This window comes from Styela clava, chromosome 6 (genome assembly GCF_964204865.1).
Source record: "Styela clava chromosome 6, kaStyClav1.hap1.2, whole genome shotgun sequence".
NCBI classification, from domain to species: domain Eukaryota; kingdom Metazoa; phylum Chordata; class Ascidiacea; order Stolidobranchia; family Styelidae; genus Styela; species Styela clava.
Window position 1 is genome coordinate 6390050 of NC_135255.1, and position 8348 is coordinate 6398397.

The window sequence follows — 8348 nt, forward strand, 5'->3', positions numbered from 1 at the left end:
TGAACCCATACTAACCCTAACCCATGGATTTTAGCACCCCCATATAGATTGAACCCGCGGATATACGCATGGGTTCAAATGTACGTGGGTTCAAATGTACGGTCACCGAGATAAAAACCCCCGAAAATACTATGAACTAGGTATTATGCGATCAGAAAATGTATGAAGCAAATCCCAACCGTCATCTTCATTCTGCCACTTTGAGATCACGCGTTAGAAGCGTGAACGACTCGTAACGGCAACCTGGAGTAATTAAAGTAATCAGTTAAAACTATTTGATTACTAACAATCAGTTAGCTTTTTTCGTCAAATATTTGTGCGCGGGAAGCCACAAGCGACATCGCAGTCACAAATGTTCGTCGTAGGATGAGGTTCGATTTTGTGTAAGATGTATGGGTAAGCTGACTGTTGGGTTATGACAGCGAGTTCGAAACGATATTCAGGTGAGCTAAATGTTTTTTATACTTATTGTTTTCATTGCTATTCTATTGCTTTCATTTTTCTGTTGTATAAGTGGTAAATTAGAAGTTTTCGGGCATATACGAAATGAAATTATTAACCTAATACAGACGTCTAGATTAGTGGGCGATTCTCTTTTGTATCGAACTCACTAACATCGGGTTCCACCGTTTCCTCACAACTGGTCGAACTTTAAAGCTATATGGCAATACATAGACTTATCATATTAGGAAACTTAAACGTAATATACTGATCTACGTAAGCTGCATTCAACAGGACAAGATTTACATGAATGTATTGCATAACTTTCAAAACTTTCGCAAATGTAGCGCAAAATCAATGGTTTATTAGAGATTCGCGTAGCCTTTTCACTTTTATATTTTATTGTGTATAGGGTGCTCCCATAGTATTCGTACCAAGATGGCGCACAACCTGAACACAGTATGTGTACATGGTTAGGGTTCAGGTTGTGCGCCATCTTGAATTTCCAGCACGATCTGCATTCCTAACTTAAACTACCAAGATGGCGCACAACCTGAACACTGTATGTGTACCTGGTTAGGGTTCAGGTTGTGCGCCATCTTGGTAGTTTAATTTAGGAATGCAGATTGTGCTGAAAATTCAAATTTTTAAATCATTCCTAACCCCAAATGGATAATAACTAATATGTCATTTTAAAACGTGGCGGGAGCTTTGTGCAAAAGATCCGATAGATTCAGCCCCGCTGTTCATTGAATATGCTAGCTACAGTTCTGCGACAGTTTATTTATCAATATTTTTTTCAGATGCAAAACTATTAAAGGTTGGAGATTTAAAGACACAAAGCAACGAACGAGGAATATTACAAGTAAATATCATTTAAACATTTTATTTGACTTTCGACGCCTATTTTATTCCTGTACACCACTGTTTTCGTTTAGAATGCTAGACAATTAGATGCGAGCGCACCGCGTCTCGGGTCTTGCGATCAAAGTCCGCATCGTTATGCCACATATTTGATCGTGTGTTTTCCTTCGATAATAATTGTCTTTCGAATCAAAATTTCAAAAAAGTAAGACCCACGTTCACGTTTAAAATGCTAAATAGTTCGATGCGAGCCAACATTGTTATTGCGCTTATTTTATCCTGTGCATTCTATCGAAATTTGAGATTTAGATTTTGCACATGTTTTAATAATTGTGTTTTGAGGTCCGAAATAGTACTATAAATATAGTACCTTGTATCAAATTGGTGTACTCTCTTGAGACCCCTAAAATTTGTTGCTCGCTTCTCTGCTGGATAGCGATCTCCAGTTTGCGATCCCCACCGTGAACAATGTGATAATTCTACAAGTTACTGATCAGAGTCAGGATCAGATCAGGTAATTAGTCATATACTCCATGAAACAGTTATAAAAGTTCATTGGGCGTTTTACTGTTATTGTAATATTTGCAACTCGTGCAGTTTGAAAACTAAACCTGATATGTTATAAAATATTAAGCTGAATTTATGAAATTGAATGATTACATATACCTGTAACTGTTGAGTTGATGAAAAGCAATTTCTATGGTAATCTATAATATTTGAAATTTTATGGCAATCGCTGTATAAATTTTATTCGTTCAAATTTTCTTAGTTTTGTGTATTAAAAAAAAATCGGAGAAAAGTTTGGGTTTTATGAAATCAAATGTCGAAATTTACCCCTTACGTATTTTATTTAAACTAACGTATATTTTTTGCTTTGCAGTGTCTCTGTCAAATAGCATTTGTGTGAATTAACTACCTAATGACCTAGTTGGCTCAAATAAATTTAGTTTGAATCAAATTTAGAATTGGCTTGCACAAAATCATGACACATATATTGATTTTCAGCTTAAAACACTGCTTGAAAGTTGACAGGACAATCTATAATTGCACCAAAAGAAATTCGTCAAGTGCCAGCTTTTCATCACTGAGTGAGATGGAGGCCTATCAAGTCTGAAGAGCAAGTATGTGCCCAAATCATTTGAAATCTTTTCAATTTAGATGTCTATAGTATGAATAAAATATATATGTTTTTTTTCGGGAAATCCACAGACAAATATTACTTTCAATATATTGAGTATAAGCTCAGTTTTGGTTTGTGTGTCAAATGAAATTTTCTAAAAATTACAATCTCAAAATTTCAAAATAACATGATACGCACAACTACCGTTTTATTCTGGCTATTGAGTCGGCCCAGTGAATAAGGCTAGGGCCATGTTTCAGAAATAAAAAAAATTAAGCTTTTTTTCGTTCCCGCCCAATAGTCGAGATACAGGAATGCATTAAATTGATCTTATTTTTGTCAGTTTGGGCACCAATGCGCGCTCATTGTTTATGGCAAAATCTGTTAAACCGAACCCATGCTCATTTCGTAGAATCGCGGAATTAAATATTCTGTCCTACGAATTAACTGTAGCAATATCCTGTGAATAATAACATAATCAGTACAGCGCAGGGGCTAACTGCTGTGTTGTCCCATCTGCTGTCGTTTCGTTTAATTGTCCACACCGAAAGGCCAATTACTATCTTGAAATGTCAGTCTATTTAAAGGTTATTAGGCCAGCATAAATAAAAGGCGTTTCACCGCAATAGGGTGTCACGTTGTGATTACGACAAACAGTGAAATTTTTTCATAGTGATACTTTTAGTTCAGCAGTGTATATCTGCAGAGATACTGGAAGAGTTTGAACTATGCCTCGTTAAGTGCAATTCAGTTAAAACACAACCCCAACTTAATAATCATGCGAATATTAAAACTTGTTGTTTATCCTAGGGTGCCTATATCTACTAATATGTCTGACATTTTTGAAATCGTAGTCCTGGCCTTTTTCATTAATCTGATGAGCGTTTTTGCCACAAATGGTAGTTGACACTAACTAACATACTATATAAAGAAATCAGGCTAATTTTTTAAATGTAACTGTGGCTCATTGTGACCTGTACGCTCGGGTAGTTCACAGTTGATATTCATGCCAATGATGTTCCCAACCAGTTCAAACTGGAATCGTCCCAAATTTCCAATAATGATATTATAAGAGTGAGTCATACTATGTGAATTGAGATAGTCGTTAATTTTACACCTTAAAGAACTCGTGTTCCAACTAAATTTTCAAAAACGATACTGTATAAATTATATTCAACCTAGTGTAAACTCTTTTTTGGTTCTTATCCCCTTGCTAAAAGTCCTTATGTTATCATAGCATCCATGTTCATAACTATTTAAAAATAATGAAATAGAAATGCGTGTCCTATTTTCTCCATTGTTAGTGCGGGTCACGTCATGTTATGCCTAATCATGTGTATTGAAAAGAGCTTAATTAATATAAACTCGCCTATATAATTTCTACTGAATGGTCTCTTTCATATACGTCACTCACCGTCAATATAAGATATAGTAGTTTCAAAACTCTAAGAATTCTTACTTTTAGATATTAGGAACTTTGGTGTCGCTGCTCGATAACCAGTTTGGTTCCCCGCGACGTCCCTTTCCCAGTAAAACGGTGTAAATTTTATGGTTGTGATACTTTTCACTGGTTGGAAAAAAAAAAACTTGACTTGACTTGATTAATCGTGTATCTTACCCCTTTTGGTACTAGTTAACCATGACATTCGTGTTCACATGTGTTTCGAACTAAAATTGCATTAAGTTTCCAATAACGATATTATATGAGTGAGTAGAATCAAGTGCGTCAATATGCATCAATATAACCGGGAATCGTACCCCCTTTAGGACTGGTTAACAATGGGATTTGTGTCCAAAACTAACATTTCGAAGGTTACTATATATATACATGAGATCCCACCAATTATAAATCTACTATAGCCAGCCCTATTGCTAGTAGCCTTATGTTCATAAGCGTTTGAATCTGGGAATATATTCCTTATTTTGCTATCGTTTATTCCCTAGTTATGATCTGTCATGATCTTATATTTATATATATAATGTCTAAAATGTCTTTGGCATTTATAGATGGCATCAAGTTATTTATAGATGTATATTTTCAGGTCTCTGGGATGGGAAGAAAAGACTATAGAGAACTTGAAGGTAAAATATAACACACTAATAAATAATTTACTAGTTAAGATTCAGATAATGAGATACAACATAGCACACTGACAGATCATTCCGAATAAGTAATATTTATAATATTGAAAATCTGCAAATAATATAGAATGAACGTAAATGAATATCAGTACAAGTTGTCGTCCTTGTATTTTTAGGATAAGTATAGCTTATCACAAGAGCGTGGACAATTTTTTCGAGGGGCGTAAAGGTAATTAGAAACAGAAATATTTGTTAAATTTTATATTTTCCGCCTTATTTTTGATATTTACATTTCTTAATAGCCGTATTTTCAACGTGCTTTTGAATGAATATAAATATAATTTATATTATGTGTTGCAATATTATAAACTGACGGATCATTCCAAAGTAATGTTAGTAAATAAGGGGAAAATCTGAATAATTTGTCAATCAACTGATAATTAATATTTTTATTTTATGTATAAGTATAGCTTCTCTGTGCTCCTGTCAAATTACATTTTCCGTAACTTATAAATCTAAAAATTATTAATGACTTAAATCGAACAACTATATTTATTCAAATCAATATTATACAAAATTTACTTGCAGTTCATTATCTCGCATAAAGTTCAGCTTTCTGAAACTTGAAAGCGGAAAAGGCAGTTTATCATTATACATCAAAAGACATGCGGAGTTATTTGTCCGATTATGCATCACTGAGAGAGGTGGATGCATCGAGTCTAAAGAGCAGGTATGTTTTTAAAATCTTCTGAATCTTTCTAATTTACATTAATCACAAACAAGTTAGAATACTATATTATAAAAATCGGTGAAGAAATAAATGATAAAGAGGTGAATCCGCAACCCAATTTCTTGATTGCGGCATTATAAAATATTAAAATTAAAATATAAAACGGAAGATATCACCATAAGTTTTGTTTTAGCAGTCTCGCAGCAGATTGAAAACGCTTTTTAGACATTGCGAATCACAAAATTTGGTGCTATGTTGGGATTTCTTCAAAATATATGCCATAATAGTAACTGAAATCGAAACACAGTAAATTGTTCACGCGATGTACCTTTTGTCTAATTTGAAACTAACTACCTATGAAGCCGCATACGACGTTTTCTCGGTATGTGACGATATATAAAATAATTAATGCAAAATATATCGATTGATTTTTTTTCGCAATAATTTAAATTACAATCGTTCGTATTTTGTCTATATCTTGGGATATTTCAAACGGTGAAACCTTAAAAAGAATCAGAGTGACAGGCCTGCGGCGGGGCGGATTCAGTGTTGTTACACTTGGTTTCATTGTTCTTCATTTCAAGTCCACTGATTGACGCGGTAATTTTGAGTTGTAATGATTTTATATTGTCGTAAGACGTAAGTCGTCGCAACTGCAGGTTTCATTGAACACAATTAAGCCAATAAATACCGCATTTTAAATATTGCCGCATCCAGGGGTGCAGCCAGGATTTTCCAATGGGGGTTACGTTGTAGCCCGTCTCTCTTTGCCTGATGGTGTTGGTGAATATTTTACAAGTCGTATTTTAAACGTCGACTATTAGTCCGTAGTCAGCGGGTACCCGCATTTGGAAATAAAACATCAAAAAATCGGGAAAATTAATTTCAGAGAGAACTAAAACTCGCAGATGTCAGTAGTGTCATAATGGTTTATATGTACAAAAATACGCTCGCATGTAGCGCCGATCAAATGCATGAAATGTGAAACTATTACTTGGAATTTATGAAGTTTTATTTCCATTCAATGATTATGTACTTGCGCCGTGATCACTGGCGGGCAAAATCGTATTTTTTAATCGAGTTAATCGAATATTTTTAACGGACACCGAATAATCAGTATTGTCATTTTGAACGACATCAATTGGGATGTCGTCCGCCGAAACCATCGCCGTGGCAATACTTTTTTTTTCGGATTTTACTTGAACAGTGTGGCTTTTTTATTTCATAATTTTGTCGTAATCGAAGGCCTCAGTGAATTATTTGTCACCGCGATCGTTTTGGCGGCCGACAATCCAATTATGTTGTTAGACTATATTTAAAGCACTTTTTTATTCACTAGTAAATATTTATTATCACGGCGGATATCGTAGTTTTTAAATTTCGGACATGATTGTGAGTTCACATCGGCAAAGAGGGACAACAAGTGCATTCACAACACAAATTAATTTTATTATGATTTCTATCATTACGGTCCATATTTTAGGCGAACAATACCATCATTATTGACCCCGGGGTGCGATATTTTTGAAGCGGATAGTTGGACATTTCTATGCGTTTAATTTTAGATCGTGTCGGTGTTACTTTTGTGTTAAATAATAATTTAAAGAACTTCGTAAATTGGTAATCACTACAATACTCACTGTTGAATGTTCACGTAACTCAACTTTGTTAAAACACTTTTTTAATTGATACTGACCCATGAATAAATCGGCAATAATGGCATTTCTACGTGGTTAAAATAATATTGTTTATGTATTTTTAATATAAGCTTACCTTTGCTTTACCTCTGTTAATAAGCATTTTTTGTGATTTGTAACTCCAAAACTTGATAATGAAACTACATATTTATTTTCAGTTTTCTAAGTCACTGCTTGAAAGAGTCATTGCATCAAACGGACATTGGTATTAGTCTGGTGCCTCACGGAGTGAGATGGAAGCCTATATAGTGTAAAGAGTAAAGAGCAAGTATGAAATCTTATAAATCTTTCAATTCATATTTTGTCAGGTATAAACTGATATATCATGTTAAATCCCGCTAGTAAGGAAGAACTGCAAATATTTGAATTATCCTCACAAGATGTCCATAATATTCCGCCCAATTTTATTTATATAATTTCGTAAAGTCATATAATGCAATGGTTTCCACCCGCTAGTTCACGGAAGGTGTGCAGTTTTTAGCTGGTATGCAATAAATGTTCCTGCTTTGTTAGTTTCGTATGCACAATTCCCGAAAAGACACGGGTTATGTTTCTTTTCGGCGTTCTCCCATCGTTTGACAAGTATCGAAGTATGCGGCAGTCCGCCAGCAATCGGGTTATATTACTGATAATGGGGCAATTGCGGCTGCATTAATACAATAAGTCGGGCCTCATTTTATAGTATTTATTGTATTCGTATTTTATGGGTTTATTTCGTTTCCATAGCGTTTTGTTAGTTTTTCAATAGTCTAGAACAGGGGTTCTCAAACTTTTGGTGTTGCGGAGCCTTCGAAGTGGTTGACTATTATTCACGGAGCCCCAAAATAAATTTTAAAATTGTTACTTTCCGATTAATATAACTGAGTAAGTTAAAAGTACTTTACTTCATTTAATTGCTAAACCTTTTTTAATAGGGTTAATACAAGTCATAAATAAATCTAAATTTTAAAGATAAATTATACCTATTAAGGCTGTAAATTTGACACTTAACAAACATATTAATAAATTAGGGGTCGAATCTTTTCCCTTTTGATGTTTTTGGAAGACTTGAAAGATCGCTAATAACGTTCGCGATTGCATTTTGTTACAACCGCCGATTGTTTTCGTCAGAGTGACGTGCTTTTCAAACCCCAAACATCCTAATGTCTGTGTTTATTCTCCCTCCCTAAATCTAAATTTCCTTCGGCATATATATGTATTGTTCCACAATGACGACAATAATTGCTTTTTTGTTCTCGTGGGGAATTATGAGTTCGATGTGAAAAACATGTTATTTAAAAATAGGTAAATCCGCAACTCAAATTTCTTGATTGAAAAGCGGAATTATGAAATATATATTGAAACTAAAACTTAAAACGAAAGATACCACTATAAGTTTTGTTTCTGCAGATTCGTGACAGATTAAAAACGCTTT

General features: G+C 34.2%; 1 long non-coding RNA gene across 1 annotated transcript; it reads left to right on the forward strand.

Annotated features, from left to right (window-relative positions):
* The first annotated feature begins 350 nt into the window (after positions 1-350).
* LOC144424614 (uncharacterized) lies at positions 351-7484 on the forward strand. The gene is made up of 6 exons (XR_013476837.1): positions 351-443; positions 1245-1306; positions 2311-2426; positions 4468-4507; positions 5096-5237; positions 7093-7484. It is a non-coding gene; the product is annotated as an uncharacterized LOC144424614 (long non-coding RNA).
* The last annotated feature ends 864 nt before the right edge of the window (positions 7485-8348 follow it).